Below are 22870 nucleotides of genomic sequence, written 5' to 3'. Positions count from 1 at the left end.
ATATACACATACATATATACATAATATGCACGTGTGGATATGTGAATTTATTTCTTAATATGTGTATGCATGGACACTTCTATATACGGTATGTATGCAAGTGTATATTTAAGAATGTGTATATTTAAGTATGTGTATACACACACGCATATATATATCTACACACACACGTGTAGGAATAGGTTTAGAAATACCTTCCATGGATTTAATAAGGCCATCATTCCAGGAGCCGTAGGACTACAATCTGAGCATTGATTTTATTTGTGGGAAAACATTTTCTGATGTGTTCCCCAGCTCTGCCTTTGCGCACACACATACGTATACACACGTATTTCTTTAGACAGTTACAGTTTAAGCATGGATGGTCCCTGCCCTTCTAGGTCCCTGGGAAAAGCATCCCGGGCGTAGTCGGCGGCGCTCTGCTGGGGTGGCCGGGCAGCCCCGCTGCGGGTGAGCCCTAGCCCAGGGCCGGCGTGGTGATACTGGGAAGCGCTGGGTCGTGTGGGCGATCCCCGCAATGCAGCACTGTTAGGAGATGTGACCAGACTGATTTCACGTGAGTGCAGTGCTTTGGGTTCTCTCCCTGTTAGCGTTCGTCTCCTCCATCAGCCGCTGCTGGGGCGGCTCACAAAGACACGTCGCTTTTGCCCTGGGAGTCCCGGGAGGGGGGTGGGGTTGGGGGCTTGGAGGCAGGGCGCGGGCAACAATCCTTTCTGGGGGGGGGGGGCACGCGCCCGTTGGATGCAATGCAGACTAGTGCACAGTACGGGCGGGGGGGAAGGAGGAGAGTAGCGGAAGGAGGCACGAACAACCCCGGTCTTGACTGCACTGCAGAGACCTTCCTTCCCCGCCCCCTCCCCCAGCAAGCCCTTCTGCGGGCCCGACGCACAGATTTTTTTGATTTTTTTTTTTTTTTTTTTGCTAGCGCAGAGAGCGAGGCGGGTTAAGGCCCTGCAACAGGAGCCCCGCAGCCCGGGTAGTACCTCGGAGTTGCGGCGGGCGTCCGTGCCGGCGGGCGGGGCCTCTGCGTAGCCGCGTTCCAGCCATTGGATGCTGGGGCTGCCGCTTCTGCGGCGAAGGCGGGGACGCGGCTCTCCCCTTCCTACCCCCTCCCCTCACTTCCCCCTCCCCTCACTTCCCCCTCCCTCCTCCCCCCCCCGCCCCCCTCTCTCCCTCCGCCTTCTCCGCGAGCTAGACGGTCACGTGCCCACGGAGGGAAAAGCCACCTCCGGTCGGCGGCGGCTGCCGCTACTAGAGAGAGTGGGAGAGAGAGGGAGGGGAGCGGGAGGAGGGAAACGAGAGAAGGGGTAGGGGTGTTTCTTCGTGCCACGCGCGGCTCCCGTCGTTAGGGGTCGCCCTGGGAAGGGGTGCGAGACGTGTGCGCGTGGGTGTACGTGTGTGTTTGTGTGAGTGTGTAGGCAGTCGTGTAGCTGTGGGAGTGGGTCACGCTCGGAGCCCGCGCGCCGCCGGAGGAGGAGCCCGGAGAGCGAGGCAGGCAGGGAGCGCGCGAGCCCGCCGAGGCCCGCCCGGGATGGAGAACGCAGCGCGAGCGATGTGACTCTCCCCACCCCGCCCCCCAACCTCCCTCCCCTTCTCCTCCTCCTCCTCCTCCTCCTCTTCCTCCTCCCCTCCCTCCCTTCCCCCTTCCCATCCCGGCCCCGGCCGAGGGGACCCAGCAGCGGTGGCGGCAGCCGAGGAGACAGAGCCAGTGAGGGAGGAGGCAGCCGCTGTGACCGGGCATGGTGGTCTGGGGCAGAGCGAAAGGTGAGAGACACTCCCCTTCCTCTCCCAGGGGCCACATACCGGGGGGAGGGGCAGGGGCAGGGGGTCGGGATGGACTCCTGGGTACAGTGGCGACGATTTACCTCCCCCTGCCAAGCGACTCGCGAGGGACCTAATCACTGGTGGCGGCCGGGCCGTGCCGTGGGGGAGGGGAGGGAAATGGGCTATTCCCGGAGCCGCCGAGCGAGAACCGGGGGGTGGGTGGGGGAGGGGTCCTGGGTTCTCCCCTCTGCTCCTCCTCCGGTCCGGGGGGGGAGGGGGGAGCCGAGGAGGCAGCGGCTTTTCTGCTCCTCCACCTCCCCCCCCCCCCGCCCCGCACACGCAGGCAGCTGCCGGGTTATGTAACGAGTGACCTCCCCCCCTTCCCCCACCGCCGTGACTCCCCCCACCCCCGCTGGGGAGGGGTGGACTTGGGCTCCCCTTGCACCCTCTTCCTTTGCCTAGCCTCACCTGCTTTGCCCTGAAATAGACTAATTGGGGCTCTGGGGCTGTCCCACCCTCCAGCCCCATTCCTGTGGCCTGTCTCCTCCAGCACCACGGACACTACATGACAGCACTAGCCCGCTTAGGCACCCCCCCCCCCTTCACTGCAGCCAGCTCCTTCCAAAGCATTAATCACCTCCAGCCCCCCAGCCCTTGCATCAGCTCACTATGTTTACACTTCCCCCTTGACAAAACTCCTATCCTTTTCCTTGAACGTAGCCTGCAGTCAGACATTGCAAACGTTGCATATCACCGCCAACTCCACTACCCTTCACTAACCTATGCGCAACATCTTGCACCCATTCCTCTCACCTCCCTGGCCCCAAGAAACTCGAGTGCATTTCTAAAGGCTCCTACTAGAAATTTCTTCTTTTATCTGTCCCCTTTATATGATTGCTGGCTCGTTCGAATTATTTTTTTCCCCTAGGTGCTTATGGAAATGCAAACCCTTTTCATGGCCTTACATACACACTATTAAATTCTTACAGGCCCTGTATGCCTAGAAATGGATAATATCTTCTCCCATTTAATACCACATCATACCCACAGATGGTGCTAGCAAAGAAATGTAACCTTGTTATTCACAACTCCTCATTCTCACATGCCCTTACATAACCAATCAATTGCCAGACCTTGCCTGTTCTGTGCCCCACAAATCATACACCTGACCCTGTACTAACACAGCTACTACCTTAACTCAGACCCTCAGTTCTTACCTAAATATTCTTTTTATACTTATTCTGTGTATACTTCTATGTGTATTTGTTTCTCCGTTAGAATTTAAGTTCCTTGTGAGTGGGGATTGTTTTCATTCTTAGAATTTGTATCCCTAGCACAGTGGCGGGCACATAGTAGGAACTTTGTAAATGCCTGCTGACTGATTGAATTGAGCCCATACCAACATTTGACTTTATCAAAATAATGCAAATGTTGATATTTTCTCTGCGGACTGTGGCCTTCTTTCCAATGTCTGCTTCCTGTTGTGTATACCTATAATTCCTACCTTTAATTTTTCCTTCTACATAGGAGAGGTTCCTTATAGATGCAAATAGTAACTTAAATAGGTACATTCCTGAACCCTTTTAATGGAGTATTATAGTTTTTTTGTAAATTATCTAACTTTGAGAAAAACTCATTTCCTTTATTACATACTAGATGGCATCTGTGATCTTTTCCAGCTGTAAGTCTGTGATCAAATCATAACCTTGTTCCTTCTCTGATATGTACACAGGGAAACTGCATTGCACCTTTTAGGGCTGTAGTTTCCAACCATGGCATTGTGATATCCTGTTTGTTACCTTCAAATAATTCAAGGGAGGCTGTTCTTCATACATCTAATTTCTTTGCCAGCCAGTGTTGATGATACCTTCCCTATCCTCTTCATAGACTGAGAGTAAAATGACATAAGATGAAGGAGCTTTGAAAAATAAAAAATACCATCCATAAAAGGTTTTTGTTGGTGCTATTTGGCATTCTTTTAAAGGGTTAGGAGGTAGTGATTAGACTGAATAGAGAGCTCAGAAAGCATCTAGTTAAGAACCCTCTTATTACAGATGATTAAAATTTCCCCTCCCCCTCAAGTGCCTTCCTCTTTTGTAAATACTGATTTATGATTTACTGTTTACATTGTCTCCCCCATTAAATTGTAAGTTCCTTGAAGGTAGGTAGATGCTTAATAAATACTTTTTTTTAATTGATTATTGCAAATATGGCCTACTAATGTCATAGTAATCTTCCTAAAATGCTGGTTTTTTGAGTTTTCTTCCCTTAATTGAAAAAAAAAAATCTCCTGTGGTCCTCTGTTGCTTATAGGGTAAAGTCTGTGTTCTTTAGCTTGGCATTTAAAGCCTTTGAAATGTTGTTTCATATCTATTGTTTTAATTATCTACCATTAGTTTCCTGTAGAAAACCTTTACTCTGGTATCTGGTCCTCAGACAGCGTAGTAAAGTAGAATTATCAATGGATGTGAAGCAGGGAGCCCTGGAGTTTCCTCTGACCTTGGTTACTTAATGTTGTGGGGTAACCAAAGGGCACCTCACTTGTGCTTCACTTTCTTCTTCAGGGCTTTCACCTTTTTAAACTGGCCACATCACTGATCTCAGCTTGAAGTATTTGTACATTATAGATCTTTCTGATTTCTGGAATACATTAGTCACTGAATCAAACATTTTGTGTATCAATTATGTGTGAAGAACTGTGCTAGACACTGGGGTATAAAGACAAAAAACAAAATTCCTACCTTTCATATAATAGCATGTAATACTTATTTATACTTGATCATGTATATTAAAAGGCAACATGTTAAAAAGAATATAGTAAACTAGTCTAGGAACCAGGAAGGCCTGAGTTCAATGTCCCATCTCTGGCCAGGTCACTTAAATTCTCAGAGCCCTAAGCATTTCTTTAACTACTTAGAAAAGATGCCCACCTGCATTGGTAGAGTTTCCTCATTACCAGTGAAATAACAGATTCAATTCTTCTCCCTATCCCATGTATAGGAACAGCACTTTAAAAAGAAAAAGGCTTTGTGAGCATAAGGCCTTCTCACTTATGGTGTAAGTGTTGACTGGACTTGGGGACTTTAGGTTTTAAAAAGTCTTTAAATTTATTTTTAGCTACTATTATAACCAGATCAGGAGGGAAAAAAATGTTAATAATAGATAACATAGAGTACCTACTATGTGTCAGGTGCTCTGCTTAGCACAATTATTTGTCTCATTTTATCCTCACAACCCTGTGAGATAGGTGTTACTAATTATCTCCATTTTACAGGTGAGGAAACTGAAGCAAACAGGATTAGTGACTTGCTAGGGTCATATAGCTAACTTCGTGACTGAGGCTGAATTTGAACTCAGGTTTTTCTGACTCCAGGCATTGATCTACCTGGCTACCAGTAATTTTTTTAAAAAACACTTTTTTGTTTGTTTGTTTGTTTTTTAGTGAGGCAATTGGGGGTTAAGTGACCTGCCCAGGGTCACACAGCTAGTAAATGTCAAGTGTCTGAGGCCGGATTTGAACTCAGGTCCTCCTGAATCCAGGGCTGGTGCTCTATCCACTGCGCCACCTAGCTGCCCCCAAAAAACCACTTTATACACATATTATACAAAGCAAAAATTTTTTTTCTTTCTAAGGGTCTGTTTACTCATATCCAAAGTATTATAGAGTAAATAATTTAGCATATCACAGGCTTCTTCAAGTACTCTGGAGTGATGTACATAATGTGGTTCATGTGTATTTGGGCTTTATTGTTTTCTTATATTTTGCCTTAAAGAGGAACATCCAATTTGCACAATGTAGAATATTAGAAATATTACTCAAAGTGTGTTACAGATGAAAATTAGTTTTTGAACAAGTATAAGGTATTATGCAGATGAGAAAACACTCATTTGATGACTTGTCTCTAGTCTCACAGCTAACACTATTAGTGATACTGAATTTTGAACCCAAGTATCTTAACTCCCATGTCCAGATTTTTCTGTTGTTCTTAAATAATATAGATTACTGACGGAGAAGCAAATAATGACAAATAACTTTGTAATGACCACAAAATACTTTGAATTGAGGTGTAATAATGGTAAAGAGTAAGATCCCACTTCTGTTATCTATTGCTGAATAAAATTGGGTGCAGTTTTACTTAGTGCATTTGTTAGTAGTAAAATGCTTTAATGTTTAGTATTTGCAGTGAAATTAAATACTGCACATAATTTCCCTTAGCTTTATTTTTATTTTTATTTTTTTTGCAGGGCAATGAGGGTTAAGTGACTTGCCCAGGGTCATACAGCTAGTAAATGTCAAGTGTCTGAGGCCGGATTTGAACTCAGGTCCTCCTGAGTCCAGGGCTGGTGCTTTATCCATGGGGCCACCTAGCTGCCTCCTCCATTTTTCTTTTAATATCATTAGAAATATAACAAAAACACTCCCAGGCCTTCTTTCTGTTATAGGGATCAGAAGGGGCATATTTATCATTTCCCCATATTAGAATTTAATACTTTATCCTTGCTTGGGCCTTTCCTTGTTCATTTGTGTTTAACTTTTCATGTTTCACTTAACTCTTGAGTTGGGCCTTCAAAATTTCTGCATAGCTCTGGTCTTTTTATCAGGCATTTTGGGGAGTCCTCTGTTTTATTAAAGATGCATTTTTTTCCTATGCAGGATTATGCTCACTTTTGCTGAGTAAGTTATTGTTGGCTATAAGCCTATATATATATATATATATATATATATATATATATATATATACATATATAGCCTTTGCATTTTGGAATATCGTATTTCAAGCTTTCCCTTCCTTTTTAGTGGTGGCTGCTGAATCATTTGTGATCCTGACTGTGGCTCCTTGATGCTTGAATTCTTTCTTTCTGTCTGCTTGCAGTATTTTTTCTTTGACTTGGAAGCTTTGAATTTTGGCTATAATGTTCCTGGAAGTTTTAAATTTGGGGTTTCTTTCAGTAGGTAATTAGAAGATTCTCTGTATATCCACTTGGCCGTATGGTTCTAAGAGATATTAGCAATTTTCTTGGAAAATTTCTTGAAATATGATGCCAGGGCTCTGTGTGGTGTTCATGTAGTATACTGCTTCTCAAATTTTTCTCCTTATTTTCTGATCAGTTGTTGTTATTACTATGAAACATTTTGTCCTCTTTTTTTCTTCAGTCTTTCGACTTTGTTTTAATATTTCTTGTTGTCTCATGGAGTCATTAACTTCTGTTTGGTCCTTCTAATTTTCCAGTAGTTTGTTGCTTTGGCAAAGTTTTGTACTTCTTGTGCCAAGTTGTTAATTCTCTTTCCACTTGTTTCTTCCATAGCTCTCATTTTCCCCCCAATATTTTCTGCTAGTTAACTCATTACATTCATTAAACATTTTAACCTGGGTTGTGTTGTTTTGTTTTTTGACTCTTGCTTTGTCTCTCCTAGGAATTCTACTTGAATTGTGCCCAAGCTGTGTTTTTCTTTGAAGCATTGTTTGTAGTTATTTTGGAATCATTTTCTTAACTATGTCATGCACTAATCAAAATGCTGGGCATTCAATTAGAAAAAACAAAACAGTACTTGTTCTCAAGGAGTTCACATTTGAATGGGGTAGATAATACATATGGGAGGTTCAACAATAGAACAGATGGAAAGGCCTGTTCTTAGGGTGCAACTACATGGGCAGAGGGTCGGGTACCAGTGGTCTGGAGGGCTGTACGATGTCAGTAACATAATTGTTATGAATTTTTGCACTTTAGTTGAAATTATAACTATTTGGGCTTATGGTTAGTAATTATGTACCTGAGACATTTATGCCATTATAAAAAAAAAAACTAGCTTTTCTACTTATTGCTTGGAGACCACATAAATGTCATATGAAATTATTGGATATTGCTTCCTGCAGTATTGTTTTTTCTAGTTATTAGTTTAAATGGCCACATAAATGCCTCTCAAAATCATTAGATACTACCTAACTACAGTTGTTAAATATATAGTTGAGGAAGTAAGGTGCAAAACACTTACTTGAATATAGTACCACTTTTTTTTTTTTTAAACAGTGCAATGAGGGTTAAAGTGACTTGGGTCACAAAGCTGGTAAGTGTCAAGTATCTGAGCTGGATTTGAACTCAGGTCCTCCTGAATCCAGGGCTGGTGCTTTATCCACTGTGCCACCTAGCTACCCTGGAATATAGTACCTTCTAACGTGTATCTGTCATATCTTTGAAAAGATTAGTCTAGGAAATATGGGAAAATGGACTAATTTTGTAGAGGAAGTAGGAAAACAATTGTCTCAGTTAATTATTTTAATCTTATATGATTTTTGTATTCATCAGTGTTAGGTTTTTGAGAAAAAGAATTATTGAGTAGAAATAATTTTGGTAAATTTAGAATATAATGATTTTGGCCATATTCACTGTACTTTGTAAAGATCTCAGAATAGAAGGAACTGCAGAAGCCATTTTTAGTCTAATTCATAGTTGAACAATACCTAATAAAATGTTCCCATCTAACCTTTACTTGAAAACTTGCAGCATCGGAGAACTAACTGCCTTCTAAGGCAGTTGATTCTACTTTGGGTCAATCTGCTCTTCATCTTCTACCCATTGCTCCTATTTCTGCACATAGAGCTAGATAGTCTTTTTTTTTTCCTAGGGCAATGAGGGTTAAGTGACCTTGCCCAGTGGTCACACAGCTAGTACGTGTCAAATGTCTGAAACCGGATTTGGAACTCAGGTGTTTCTGAATCCAGGACTGGTGCTTTTATCCACCTGCAACCACTTCAGATAGCCCCCAAATGCTTTTGGGGGGGGGGAGGCGCAAGGAGGGGTTAAGTGACTTGGCCAGGGTCACACAGCTGAGTAAGTGGCAAGTGTCTGAGGCGGGGATTTGAACTCAGGTCCTTCTGACATCCAGGGCCAGTGCTCTAGCCACTGTGCCACCAACTTGCCCCCTCACATAGAGCCTAGATAGAGTAAATCTAATCCTACTCTGCTATATAACAGTCTTCCAAATACTTTGAAAATCATCTATCATAGCAAATCTTATTCTCTGCCTTCCTACCTCCTCCTGTGTAAATATACCCAGTTCATTTGATTAATCCCTTATGCATAACCTCAAAGGTCTTTTCCATCCTGGAGGCCAGCCTTCTTGTAGAGGCTCTCCAGTTTATCAGAGTGCTTACTTAAATGTGTTGCCTAAAGCTGAACAGGATATGGGGGGACAATGCTTTCTTAATGTAGTCTAAGAATGTCTTGGTTGTTTCTGAAATGTTAGATAATGAACTTTCAATCCCCATAAAACCCCAGATCTTTTCCCAGACAGATTATTGCCTAGTCGTGTCTTGACATCTTGTGCTTATAAAACACATGCTATTTTAAATCCAAATAACTTTATGTAACTCTATTTAAATTACACCTCTTAGATTCAGCTCAACTTTATAGCCCTCTTAGATCTTTTTGATCATGATTCTATTATTCATTTTGTTGCTTTGCATTACTGCAAATTTGGTCAGAATGTGATTTTTTACCTTTATTCAAGGGTTTAGTTAAACAAACCTAAACAATAATGGCTACACATAGATCTTTGGATGCTACCAGAAATTTCCTTTCAGGTTGATATTGAACTATTAATAACTACTCTTTAGATTGAGTAGTTGAACCATTCTGAATCTAGTTAATTCTTTTATTGTCTAGCTCATATCCCTCTATTTATCCACAGATAACTGAAAAATGTAGCTATAAAGTGAGATACTTTTTGCGGGGGGGTTGTTGGGAAAATTTCTAAGTCCAGTGGAGGAACAGAAACCAAAAAAGTCTCCAAGCCATAGAAAATAGGTTTATTGAGAGAGGGCCTATCTCACAATAAAGCCACCTCTGGCAGGGGTGAGCCTACTGAAAGACCTGAGTTACAAAATCAATGGGCTTTATATCCCTTCCAGAGCTTCAATGTTCTGTACAATAGTAATTAAAAAGTATCTAAAATTAAAGCATCTTCTTAGGAAATAGAGTGCCTACATGACAGATGTCAGCATTTTCCATTACTCATATTAGCCTTCTTGTTGGCAACAGGGTCATAAGCTGCATGATCCCTTCTAATCAAGTATATCACTAGTGAGCTGCATGACCCCCTTGAATCAAGAATAACACTTGTGGTTTTTAAAAATATAGTATTGCTGACTATTGTATCTTGTGATATTACTTAATGCTTGACATTGGAAAGTATCATCTGACATTATTAAGTAGTAAGAAGAGAGACTTAATCTACTAATACAATTAAAATAAGATATCTAAATATAATAAATCATAATTTTTCAGTTAATATGCTGATTATTATCATAATTAAATCACTTTTAACTATATGAAATCTCATAACTAGGGAGTGGGGAAAATCTCACAGCAGGCAGGGCAATGAGGGTTAAGTGACTTGCCCAGGGTCACAAAGCTAGTAAGTGTTAAGTGTCTGAGGTCAGATTTGAACTCAGGTCCTCCTGAATCCAGGGCATATGCTTTATTCATTGTGCCACCTAGCTGCCCCCAAAATGAGATACTTTTAAATTTCTTGCTGTCATATGCTGTAACTTGGAAATCCAAGGATTCTATTATATTGTATGGCTATTATAATTGAATGTCATGTTGTACATCTAGTCAGTTTTGATCATTTTGTTTTGATGGTTAGAAGTGCTGTAGACTCTGTTTATTTTACAAGAGTTGTTACAAACAGAATCAGAGCTTCTATGGTTCCCTTTTCTCAAGCAACACTAGAATTTTCCAAGACTTTTTGAGTTAAACTCCAATTGTAGTCTTTTTTATCCTAAAATCATTGAGTTAATCTCTGACTAGGTCAACATGTTTGATACAGTTTATATCAGGAAGAAAAACATTGTGAATCCCTGCTTCAACTTTAATAATAACTAAGTTAGAAATAAATTTTGAAAGATTTTCTGAAGTGTTTCCAGTTAGAGGATTTCTCTTTTCAAAGAAAGACACAGAATTGTGAATGAACTCTAACTTGAGTTCCTCCTTTATTTGAAAGTTTTCAAGGATGTCAGGCTCTACTCTCTTCTTTCAAATTGGCAGACTTTTCAGGACCTTGGATTGAAAGGTCTGTCTCATTCATGTAGTTAAAAATACCTGCCAAGTAAGCTAATCAGTGGATAAAATAATTTCTTTTAAAGTATTCCTAAAAAAAAAGAGAGAAACTTTTGCTCTTGTGCTTAAAACTTGTCATCTTGAATGCCAGCAAACTTTTGTGTGGTAGAAAAACACTTTATATTTTGCTCCCATTTCTTGACAAAATCTTTTTTAAAATGGAATGATTCAGAAACCCGCTTCTTATAAAGCTGATGACTTTTATGGCTGTTGATAAAAATTTTTCAGGGTTGTTGGAAGTCTTTCCAGTATGTCTGTGTAAAAAACACTGAGTGACGACTGAGTGAGGAGCTTCTTTTTACACTAAAGTAAACCAGATGTTTTAACAAGCATCATAGGAATGCAAAGTGAGGTGAAGAGAACTAGAAAAATATTTTACACAGCAAAAGCAGTGTTGTAATGATTGTCATCTGTGAAAGATTTAGCTACTCTGATTAAATCAATACAGTGATCCATGACAGTTTGAAAAGACTTATGATGAAAAATGCTGCTTGCTTGCAGAATGAGAACTGATAAATTCTATAGATTGAAGCATTTAAAAAATTTAATTTTTCTTTTTCAGCTTTTTTCCCCCAACATGGCTAATGTGAACACATGTTTTGCATGATGTATTATGGTTAATTATAGGAAAATGATAGGCTTCAATCCGCACAGAATCTGCATTGTATTTCTTGCCTTCTCAGTGGGTGGGGATGGAACCAAGGAGAGAATCTGGAGCTGAAATTTTTTTAAGCGAAATAACCTTCACTCAGGCAAAAAACATTAATGGCTCCCTATTGCCTCTAGGATTAAATATAAACTCAAACCTTTCCAATGGGGGGGGGTGGGGGGTGGGGAGAGACAAGGATCATAAGAGCTCTCTCTGTTTAAAATGTTTGAAGCTTTTCTTTCATGTCAAAAGTCTTGTTTGGCAAAAAAAAAAACCCCAAACCTTTTTACCATGTTCAAAATGGGGTGTTTTTGTTTGTTTTGTTTTTGTTTTTAATTTTTCTCAAATACATGTAAAGATGTTTTTGAGTTCCAAATTTTTCTCCCACCCTCTCTTCCCTTCCCCCTCCTGAGGCCAGTAAGCAATTTGATATAGGTTATAATGTTACTATCATGTTAAACATATTTCCAAATTAAACAGAACAAAAAGGAAAAAAATGCAAGAAAGCATATTCAAAATGTTAATGGCCTTTGTAGTTTCCAAACAGGACTGTCAAAGTAAAAATGCTTCTTGGATAGCATCAGCATGCACATAGTAATCAAAAACAAGGAGCTGGCTTTATTGAGAGATGTCTGTGGGGCAGCTAGATGGTGCAGTAGATAGAGCACTGGCCCTGGATTCAGGAAGACCTGAGTTCACATGTGGCCCCAGACACTTAACACTTATTGGCTGTGTGACCCTGAGCAAGTCACTTAACCCCAAATGTTTCACCACCACCCTCCCCCCCCCCCAAAAAAAGAGAGAGATACCTGTAGTTTCATCTGGTTGCATGGAATTGCAAGGCTGCTGTTCTCTTCAGTGACTTGCTTCAAAAGTTTTTTTAAAGTATCAGTTATTCTAGAATGTATCACATCATTTGACAAAGACACTCCTTGCATTTAAAAATTCTTGTTTCAGTCCACAAACTTGCTCAACCATTTCCAGTGCACATGAGTTTACTTATGTCTCTCCAATACTGTGGGAGCTTTTGTTTGGAATTCCAGTAAACAGTTTTGTAGACTATGTCAAGAAAGGGTTTTTGTGAAATAGCAATCCCAAATTTTGGAAGTATTTAAGTTTTTTTGAATTGAGGTTTCTGTGCATGAAAAAACCTGCATCTCTACATGCATTTTTAGGATGAACGTATATGACATTCTGTTTCAGTTTTGCTAGCTTCATACTGTGTTTGCAAGGCTTTTGTGTCCTGTCATGCAAAATAATGCAAATGAAAACATAATAGTTTTTTTAATCCTACTTCCTTTTCTTTGATATATTAACTTTATTTATTTATTTATTTATTTATTTAGGTGGGGCAGTTGGGGTTAAGTGATTTGCCCAGGGTCACACAGCTAATAAGTGTTAAGTGTCTGAGGCCAGATTTGAACTCAGGTCCTCTTGATTCCAGGGCCAGTGCTTTATCCACTGCTGTACCACTTAGCTGCCCTGATATATTAACTTTAATTGGGGATATGAAAATATAAAATACAGCTGAAGTAAAATACTTATTTCTTTTGAAATTCGATATTTTATATATAATTGTAAATAATTTGATAAATTGGCATAAAAATTTTTGTATATTAAGTAAAATGTGAAATAAAATTGTTTTACAATTTATACAAAGTTCTAATATTTTGACTTTGATATAAAAAAGCAGTAGCTCAGGAATTGCCCTTCCTGGAATTTGGCTATTGTTGTGTGTAGACTTATGTGACTTTATGTGACTTCATGTGACTTAGAAATAATGGTACTTTCTAATATTGTTTATAGTTCTTTTCTTTTTTGCAGGGCAATGAGGGTTAAGTGACTTGCCCAGGGTCACACAGCTTTAAGTGTCAAGTGTTTGAGACTGGATTTGAACTCAGGTCCTCCTGAATCCAGGGCCTGTGCTTTATCCACTGCGCCACCTAGTTACCACCTCTTTTTTTCCTTTAAAAAATTTTTTTAAGCATTTTTTTGGTTTTTGGAGTTCCAGATTATCTCCCTTTTTTCAGCTTTCCCCTCATTCATTGAGAAAGTAAGGAATATGATACCTATTACACATGTGAAGTCATGAAAAACATTTCCATATTAACCCTATTGCAAAAAAAAGCTGGGAAAATGATATGCTTCAATCCGCACAGAATCTGCATAGGTTCATCACTTCTCTCTGTGGAGGTGGATAGCATTTTTCATCATGAGTCCTTCAGAATTGTCTTGGATCTTGTATTGCTCAGAGTAGATAAGTCTTTCACAGTTGGTCATTGTTACAATATTGCTTTTACTTTGTATGATGATCTTCTGGTTCTGCTCATTTCACTCTGTATCAATTCATGTCATCTCAGATTTTTCTGAAGCCATCTGTACATAAATATAGTATTGTATATAATATATAATATTGTATTTATTAATATATAGTATTAATATATAATATTGTATATAGGTACATAAATAAAGTATATAAATACAGAGGTATTCCATCATAATCATATACCATCACAACCTGTTGAGCCATTCCCCAACTGATGAGCATCCCCTCAATTTTCAATTCTTTGCCACTACAGAAAGAGTTGTTATAAATATTTTTGTACATATGGGTCCTTTTCCTTTTCCTTCAATCCCTTTGGGATGCAGACCTAATAGTGCTATTGGTGGGTCAAAGGGTATGCACAGTTTTATAGCCGTTTGGGGATTCTAAATTGTTTTCCAAGTTATTGGAAACTTGACCAATAATGCATAAGGGTTGCTATTTTCCATATCCCCTTCAGCATTTGTCATTTTCCTTTTCTGCCATGTTAACTAATAGGTATGAGGTAGTATCTCAGAGTTCTAAATCACTCTAACAGTGATTTAGAACATTTTTTCATATGATTTGATAACTTTGATTTCTGTTAGCTAAAATGAGGCTTTTTTCTTTTTTTAAGCAACATACATTTATTTTTTCCAGTTACATGTAAGGGTAGTTTTCAATATTCATTTTCATAAGATTTAGAGTTCCACATTTTTCTCCCTCCCTTTCCTCCCCCCTCCACAAGATTGCAACCAGGTTATATATGTACAATCCACAAGTGTTCTTTTTATCAGTGTTTCTATGGGTGTGCATAGTAAGCTTGCTCATTAGTTCCTTGGGATTGTCTTGGATCATTGCATTGCTGAGAGTAGTTAAGTCATTCACAATTGCTCATTGAACAATACTGCTGTCACTATGCACACTGTCCTCCCAGCTCTGCTCACTTCACTATACATCGATGTTCATTAGTCTTTCCAGGTTTTGGGGGGATCATCCTGTTTGTCATTTCCTGTAGCGCAAGACCATTCCACTACAATCATATAGCACAGCTTTTTCCATCATTCCTCAATTGATGGACATTCCCTTGATTCTCAATTCTGGCCTCCACCAAGAGTTGCTATAAATATTTTTGTACAATTTTTCCCCCTTTTCTCTTTTTTCCTTCAATCCTATTCCCTTCCCATGATATTTATTCTCTATCCATCTTCTTCATCCTATCACTCTTCAAAAGGGATTTTGCTTCGGTCTGTCCTCTCCCCCACTCTGCCCCTTCCTTCTTTTTTTTTTTTTTTAGTGAGGCAATTCGGGGTTAGTGACTTGCCAGGGGCACACCAGCTAGTAAGGTTGAAGTGTCTGAGGCCCAGATTTGAACTCAGGTACTCCTGAATCAGGGCCGGTGCTCTATCCACTGCACCACCTAGCTGCCCCTGCCCTTCTTTTGCTCCTCTCTCTTTATCCCCTTCCCCTCCTATTTTCCTGCAGGGTTAGAGAGATTACTCCACCCAGTTGAGTGTGTACATTATTCCCTCCTTGAGCCAATTCTAATGAGATTGAGGTCTTTGAGCCAATTCTGATGAGTGTTAGGCTCATTTACTGCCCAGATTAAACAGATTACTCCACTCAGTTGGGTGTGTATGTTAGTCCCTCCTTGAGGAAGCTCTGAGGAGTTTAAGGTCTTTGAGCCTTTTCTGATGAGTGTAAAATTCATTTACTGCCCTGCTCCTCTCCCATCTCTTCCCCCACTCCATAAGCCTTTTCCTGTTTCTTTCATGTAGGATTTCACTTCTGCCCCTCCTCCTCCCCCAGTGCATTCTCTTCACCCCTCAATTTAACCCTAAAGATGTCATCACCTAGCTAGGTGACACAGTGGACAAAGCATCACCCCTGGACCCAAGGGGATCCCAGCCAAAATCCAGCCTCAGACACAAGACAGTCACACATTGTACGACCCCAGGTATGTCCCCCAGCTCTAATTTTTTAGGGTTCTCTAGGGTCTTGTATTTGAAAGTCAGATTTGCCATTCAGTTCAGGTCTTTTCATCACAAATATCTGAAAGTCTTCTTTTTCATTAAAGTCCTATTTTTTCCGCTGAAAGATTATGCTGAGTTTTGCTGGGTAGGTGATTCTTGGTTGTAATCCCATTTCCTTTGCCCTCTGGAATATCATATTCCATGCCCTCCAGTCCTTTAATGTAGAAGCTGCTAGATCTTGTGTTATCCTGACTGGGGCTCCACAGTACTTGAATTCTTTCTTTTTGGCAGCTTGCAATATTTTCTCCTTGACCTGAGAGCTCTGGAATTTGGCTATAATATTCCTAGGAGTTTTCCTTTTGGGGTCTCTTTCTGGAGGTGATCAGTGAATTCTTTCAATTTCTATTTTATCTTTTGCTTCTAGAATTTCAGGGCAATTTTCCCTGAGAATATCTTAGAAGATGATGCCTAAGCTCTTTCCTTGATCATGGTTTTCAGGTAGACCAATAATTTTCAGATTATCTCTCTTGGACCTATTTTCCAGGTCAGCAGTTTTTCCAAGAAGATATTTCACATTGCCCTCTATTTTTTTATTTATTTGGATTTGCTTTACTGTGTCTTTGTTTCTCATAAAGTCACTGGCTTCTATTTGTTCAGTCCTAATTCTTACGCAATTATTTTCATCAGAGAGCTTTTGTACCTCGTTTTCCATTTGGCCAATTTGACTTCAAGCTGTTGACTTTTTTCTCATGTCTTTCCTGCATCACCCTCATTTCTCTTTCCAGTTTTTCCTCTATCTCTCTAATTTTATCTTCAAAGTCCTTTTTGAGCACCTCTGTGGCCTGAGACCAATTCATATTTTTCTTGGAAACTTTAGATATACGGGCCCTGATGTTGACATCTTCCTCTGAGGGTGCATCTCAGCCTTCCTTGTTAGTGAAGAAACTTTCTATGGTCCTCACCTTTCTCTGTCTGCTCATCTTGCCTTTCTTTTACTTGCCTTTTAGCTCCTTAAAGTGGGGCACTGTTTCCAGGCTGCAATATCTATCCCAAGCTTCAGAAGTCCCAGGTGGTATGATTTAAGAAGGATCAGGTTCTTCACTCACCTGGCCTTTTCCCTGGTCTGTAGATGACCCCAGACCAACTTGCTAATCAACCAGCTTTGTGTGTTGTGGTTGTTAGCTCCAACAAGCCTGTGCCCCTTCCCCACCTGGGCCACTGCTACTCCAAGCCTACCTCCTTGTTCTCAGCAGGGGGTGAAAAATCCAAGTTCTGCCTCAGCACCAGCATAGACCCCTGTGGTCTCCCCCCCTGGCCAGGGCTCAGCCCTCTCACCAGACTGAGCTTAGTTCTAGATGACACTGGCGCTGTAGCTGATTCAGAGGCTCTGGGGATCTCCTTCTCTGGTGGGGCCTTCCTGGGACTGGATCTGTGTCGGGGTGACTGTGGGGTTGGGCTCCACTCCTGTCTCAGCACAGAAACTCCCTCCTTCTGACCTTCCAAGCTGTTCTTGGTTAGAAGATGATTTCAGCACATTCTTCTGTGAGTTTTGCTGCTCTGGGCATTTTCCTATGGTGTAATTTGGATGTTTTTTGGAGCAGTTGTGTCATGAGTTCGAGAACTCACTGCCTTTCCTCCGCCATCTTGGCTCTGCCCTGGAAGTCCTAAAATGAGGCATTTTCTTACTTTTTTGTGTGTGTGTGTGAGGCGATTGGGGTTAAGTGACTTGCCCAGGGTCACACAGCTAGTAAGTGTTAAGTGTCTGAGGCTGGATTTGAACTCTGGTCCTCCTGACTCCAGGGCCGGTGCTCTATCCACTGTGCTATCTAGCTGCCCCAGAGGCATTTTCACAGAATAACATGACACAGATACCACTTGTACAACATAATATGTTTGCATGCCTTCATAATACAGATATTGTACACAAAAAGAGTCTGAAGATGAAAAACAAGTAAATGAAAGACCATCTAGTCAGTAGGAACTTAAATATTTATCAACAATGTTCCAGGCACTGTGCTAAGCTCTTAATATTTTTATTCTGCTACTCACAAAACTTAGAACACTATGTGCATACTGTTTCACTGAACAGTCTAGTAGCAATAAGAAATTATATCTATTAACACACTTGAACAATTATCTCAATCATCCGGGTTTTTTGAACTTGCTTGATTTATACTTGTAGCCCTTGTTTTCTGTCTGTACTACAAAAGGCCATGCCAACTTATGAAAAGCTGACTTATCATTTGAACTGCCCAGTGTTGTTTTTTACCATATACATATTTTATTATTTTCCAGTTACATTTAGAGATAGTTTTCAACATTTGTTTTTATAAGATTTCTAGTTTCGAATTTTTCTCCCTCCCTCCCCCCTCTCCAAGACAGCAAGTAATCTGATATGGGTTATATATGTACAATCACATTAAACATATTTCTGCATTAGTTATGTTATGAGAGAAGAATCAGAGCAAAAAGGAAAAACCTCAAAAAAAAAAAAACCCAGCAGCAGCAAAATCAATAGAAATAGTGTGGTTTTATCTGCATCCAGATTCAACAGTTTTTTGGGTTGTTTTTTTCTGGATTTGGACAGAATTTTCCATCATGAGTCCTTTATTGCTAAGAATTAAGTCTATCACAGTTGATCAAAACACAATGTTGTTGATACTGTGTATGATGTTCTCCTGGTTCTGCTCATCTCTTTCATCATCATGAACTGCCCAGTTTTGCAAAACTTTAACAAAGAAAATGACTGACTTCCCACTCAGTTTTTAAAAGGTATGGGTGGGATTCTAAGAATGTGTATTCCTTATTGTTTACATTCAGAGAAGTTTCCATAGGAGAGTTAGATCTGATGTTTTTCTTATTTATGTTTCTGTTGAGTTTGTTGTTTTGAAGGATCATTAATCTCCTATTATTGTTAGTCTTCCTGTATTTTGCTTAGCTTTTCTTTTGATGATGTGGCTATTCTGCTATTTGGTACAGATAGATTTTAGTTTTGTTATTTATTTATTATTATTTTGTTTTGAGTATATTGTTAGTTCTCTGTTTCTCTTGAAGGTAACAGTTACACTGGATTCTGAAGGTTGAATAAGATCTCCATAAGCACTGGAGCACATTACAGGACAAGTTAAAACTTTGATTAAGGGCTTGTAACATTGAGTAGTCACTGGGATACAAATAGAAGCAAACAAAAACAGTAGTTTTTTAGTAGCTTCTGGCTTCAAGAAGCTTACATTTTAATGAGGGAAGACACATAAACGGAAACTGGATGTGTACTGAAGTTCATGAAGCATGGTGTGGAGATGGCTAGGAAGTGTCATAGAAACATAATTCCCAGCAAGCAAGAACTTGCAGTGGAAGGAGGTGGGGATAATGACTGGGGTGGAGGCAGCTTTAAGAGGAGATATGGCATGGAGATCTGTGTATATTAAAAAAAAACCCTCCACCTCGGATACTGCTTGTGACCCTGAACAAGTTAATTATAAGGTCATAGGGTTATAGGTCTAGATCTGGAAATAGTCTTACAGGCCATTACATCCAACCCACTCATTTAATAAATGAGGAAACAGGCCCATAAAGGTTAAATTACCTGTCTAGGGTGCTACACAGCTATCACAGCTTCTTGATTCTGAGTCCAGTGTCTCATCTGCTATACCAGAGATATCATGTGACTCAGAACACTCTTCTGAGTGTGGCCTGAACAAGGATATAAGATATAATTGGGAAATATTTAACACAATAAAACAGATATTATTAGTATGTGATTTTCTTAGTCAATATTTGCCCACTGAAATCCTTGTATGGTCTAATGGCCCCCGTTTCTGTTTTGAGTTTGACACTATCCTGCCTCTCATCTCTTAAATGAGGATAACATAACTCCTACCTCAGGTTTGTGGAGAGGATCAGATGGGATCAATAGTAAAACATCTTGCAGATCTTAAATTATTATAATGTTGGATTTTAATCATCTATTCTTTGTTATTATGTTATTTATATGTTATTCTTTAATATCTTTATATAATGTCAAACCAAATCAGTTGTAGTTACTTTCACTATTGGTACAGATCAACAGTGCTTCCTTTTCATCCTGTGCAATTCTTTTTTTGGGGGGGGGGCAGTTGGGATTAAGTGAACTTGCCCAGGGTCACACAGCTAGTAAGTGTCAGGTGTCTGAGGCTGGATTTGAACTCAGGTCCTCCTGAATCGAGGGCTGATGCTCTATCCACTGTGCCACCTAGCTGCCCCCTTCCTGTGCAATTCTTGTCCCCATCTTTTTTTTTTTTTTTTTGTGAGGCAGTTGGGGTTAAGTGACTTGCCCCAGGTCACACAGCTAGTAGTGTTAAGTGTCTGAGGCTGGAATTGAACTCAGGGTACTCCTGACTCCAGGGCTGGTGCTCTATTCACTGCGCCATCTAGCTGCCCCATTGTCCCCATCTTTTTGTAATTGTAGTTTTTGTAAGTTTAGGATCTGCCTCAGATGCTCACGGCCTTCCTTTGGTTCTTTTAGTATTTTGTGGTTTATCAGTACAAATACTTTACTAAGACTGCACATCTATTATCTTTCACTCTTAACAAGTGACCAGCCTACTTTCTTTCTTTTTGTCTTTCTTTCTTTTTTTTTTTTTTTTTGTGGGGCAATGGGGGTTAAGTGACTTGCCCAGGGTCACACAGCTAGTAAGTGTCAAGTGTCTGAGGCTGATCTGAACTCAGGTCCTCCTGAATCCAGGGCCGGTGCTTATCCACTGCGCCCCCTCGCTGTCCCCTTACTTTCTTTTCTAGTTGTACTTGTCCTTTATGTCCTGTATACAAGTCCCCATTTTTACAGACTTCAACCAATAGCATGCTGAATAAGTGTTTAAGTACACATGGCACTCTTAAGTTTAATCTGTATTATTAACATTTCCTCCTTTACTAGCTTAAATCTAGACAATCAACAAAACAAATCAAGCTCTGATTAATAGCATTTGCATATTTCAGAAATGTAATGCTCACACTGAATATTTAACACTAGGCTTTGGAACTGGTTTGAGATTGCTCCAGTACCATCTTTGGCTTCAGCCCTGTTTAAATCCACTAGTATGCTCTTTGGGTTCACCTGAAATTCTGATAAAGACCATTGTTCTAGAATTGTAATTGTAATTTAACAATTAAATGTTAGGAATTAAAGGATAAGCTTGTGCAGTATCTTGAAACCATTGAAAGACTTGGAGTTTCCCAAATGTAATCTGGTGTAATCTCCTATTAAATCCTATGGCCAGGTCATTGTCCGTTGGCAGTAACCATCCAAGCAAGATAAATGTGATGATCTAGCTCATTGGGCTTCTTATCCAACTGCAATGCCATAATCTTGGCATTATTGATTCTTCATCCAGTTTTTTTAAAAAACAGAATTGAATGCTAGACATCTCTTGAGTAATTATAGATCTCACTGAAGGTGTCCGTTATTAGTCTAGGGCCCATTGCATTCAGTAACATGTCATCGATAAAATCTAGTGAATTGGTCCTCTTGATAGGAATCTTTTTTTTTTTTCTAGCTTAGACCTTGGGTTTTGTGGTGTTTTTTTAAAGTTTTAATATTTTCCAAATTGATGTAAAGGCAATTTAAAAATCTTTTACATTTCATTTTTTACAATTTTGAGTTCCAAATTGTTTTCTACCCTTTCTCCCCTCCATTATAATGTTGTCATACAAAATGTATTTCCATATTAGTTGTGAAAGAAACAAGAAATATAAAGTTAAAAACAAGTATGCTTCAATCTGCATTCAGAGTTCATCAGTTCTTCCTCTGGAAGTGGATAGCATTTTTCATTATAAGTCCTACAGAATTCTCTTGGAGCTTTGTATTGCTGAAAAGAATTACATCATTCACAGTTGATCATTGTACAACATCGGGATTATTTTGTACAATGTTCTCCTGGTTTTGTTCACTTCACTTATATCAGTTCATGTAATAGACCTTGGGTTCTTAACCATTTATTTTTTAAACCAAGTTCATGAACTTTATTGAAAAAAATAGAGGCCTTTTGTTATGAGTTCCCCGTTGTTCCTTTCTCTCTTTTAGAGCCCTTTGACATCCCCATTCTTGAGTCTTGGAAGAGGAGAGACTTCTCACCATGGCCAGCCACTATAAATTTCTTTAATCCTATTCCTTCCTGTCTTCTCTGTCAAATTGCTCTTGCAATCATCCTTTTCTCTCTCTCTAATCCTTGAACTCTCCCTATCTCCGGATTCCTTTCTTGCTGTCTACCAACATACTCAGTTCTCCTTTTTCTTAAAAATCTGTGTTTTGACCCTTACTATCCTTTCTACTTATCTCCATTTCACAGTTAAATTTGGGAAGCGAAGGGAAGGAGTTGTACTCTCCTAGCTTCTATTTCCTTTCTTTACTCCTACACCCCTTTGCATTCTGGTTTCCAGTGATATTTTAATTTTTTTTAGTGAGGCAATTGGGGTTAAGTGACTTGCCCAGGGTCACACAGCTAGTAAGTGTTAAGTGTCTGAGGCTGGATTTGAACTCAGGTACTCCTGACTTCAGGGCCGGTGCTCTATCCACTGTGCCACCTAGCTGCCCCCTCCAGTGATATTTTGATTGCTGAAACTGATGGCTTTTTCTCAGTCTTCATTCATTTTTTCTTTTTGCAGCATTCTGTTCTCTTTTTTGGTGACTACATTAGATTCCATGAATTGAAGTATCATCTATATGCATATGACTCTCAGATCCATATGGTCAGCCTTAAGATTTTCTCCTGATCTAATTCTGTATCACCAGCTGTTTATTGAACTTTTTGAACTGAATAGGCTATAGACATTTTAAGTTCAGTTTGTTCAGAATAGCTCATTACTTTCATACTCCTGCTACCCCAAAGAGACCTTAAATTTTATTTCCATTGAGGACACCATCATCCTTCTAGTCACAGGTTTGCTATCTTTGAAGCATCCTTGAATCTACTCTCCCTTGCTCCTATCTACTCACTTCCCAAGTTTTGTTGATTCTGCTCTAATCTCCTTCCAGTTAGTCCTTTTCTCTCTTCTCATACCATAGCCACATTAGTTAAGGGTTTCTTC

The 22870-nt window shown here is 40.0% G+C and overlaps 1 protein-coding gene across 3 annotated transcripts in view; it reads left to right on the top strand.

Annotated features, from left to right (window-relative positions):
• Nucleotides 1–389: 389 nt before the first annotated feature.
• The window catches only part of REV1 (REV1 DNA directed polymerase), a 126938-nt gene continuing 104457 nt past the window's right edge, over nt 390–22870 (top strand). For 2 of the 3 annotated variants that reach the window (XM_043995873.1, XM_043995871.1), the window contains exon 1: nt 1238–1764. The gene's annotated coding sequence lies outside the window, so the exon portion shown is untranslated. Of the gene's footprint in view, nt 557–1237; nt 1765–22870 lie in introns of those variants that run through there. The other variant, XM_043995872.1, reaches the window with a different exon arrangement.

Source organism: Dromiciops gliroides, chromosome 3, assembly GCF_019393635.1.
Source record: "Dromiciops gliroides isolate mDroGli1 chromosome 3, mDroGli1.pri, whole genome shotgun sequence".
NCBI classification, from domain to species: domain Eukaryota; kingdom Metazoa; phylum Chordata; class Mammalia; order Microbiotheria; family Microbiotheriidae; genus Dromiciops; species Dromiciops gliroides.
This window is presented reverse-complemented; position numbering and strand designations above follow the sequence as displayed.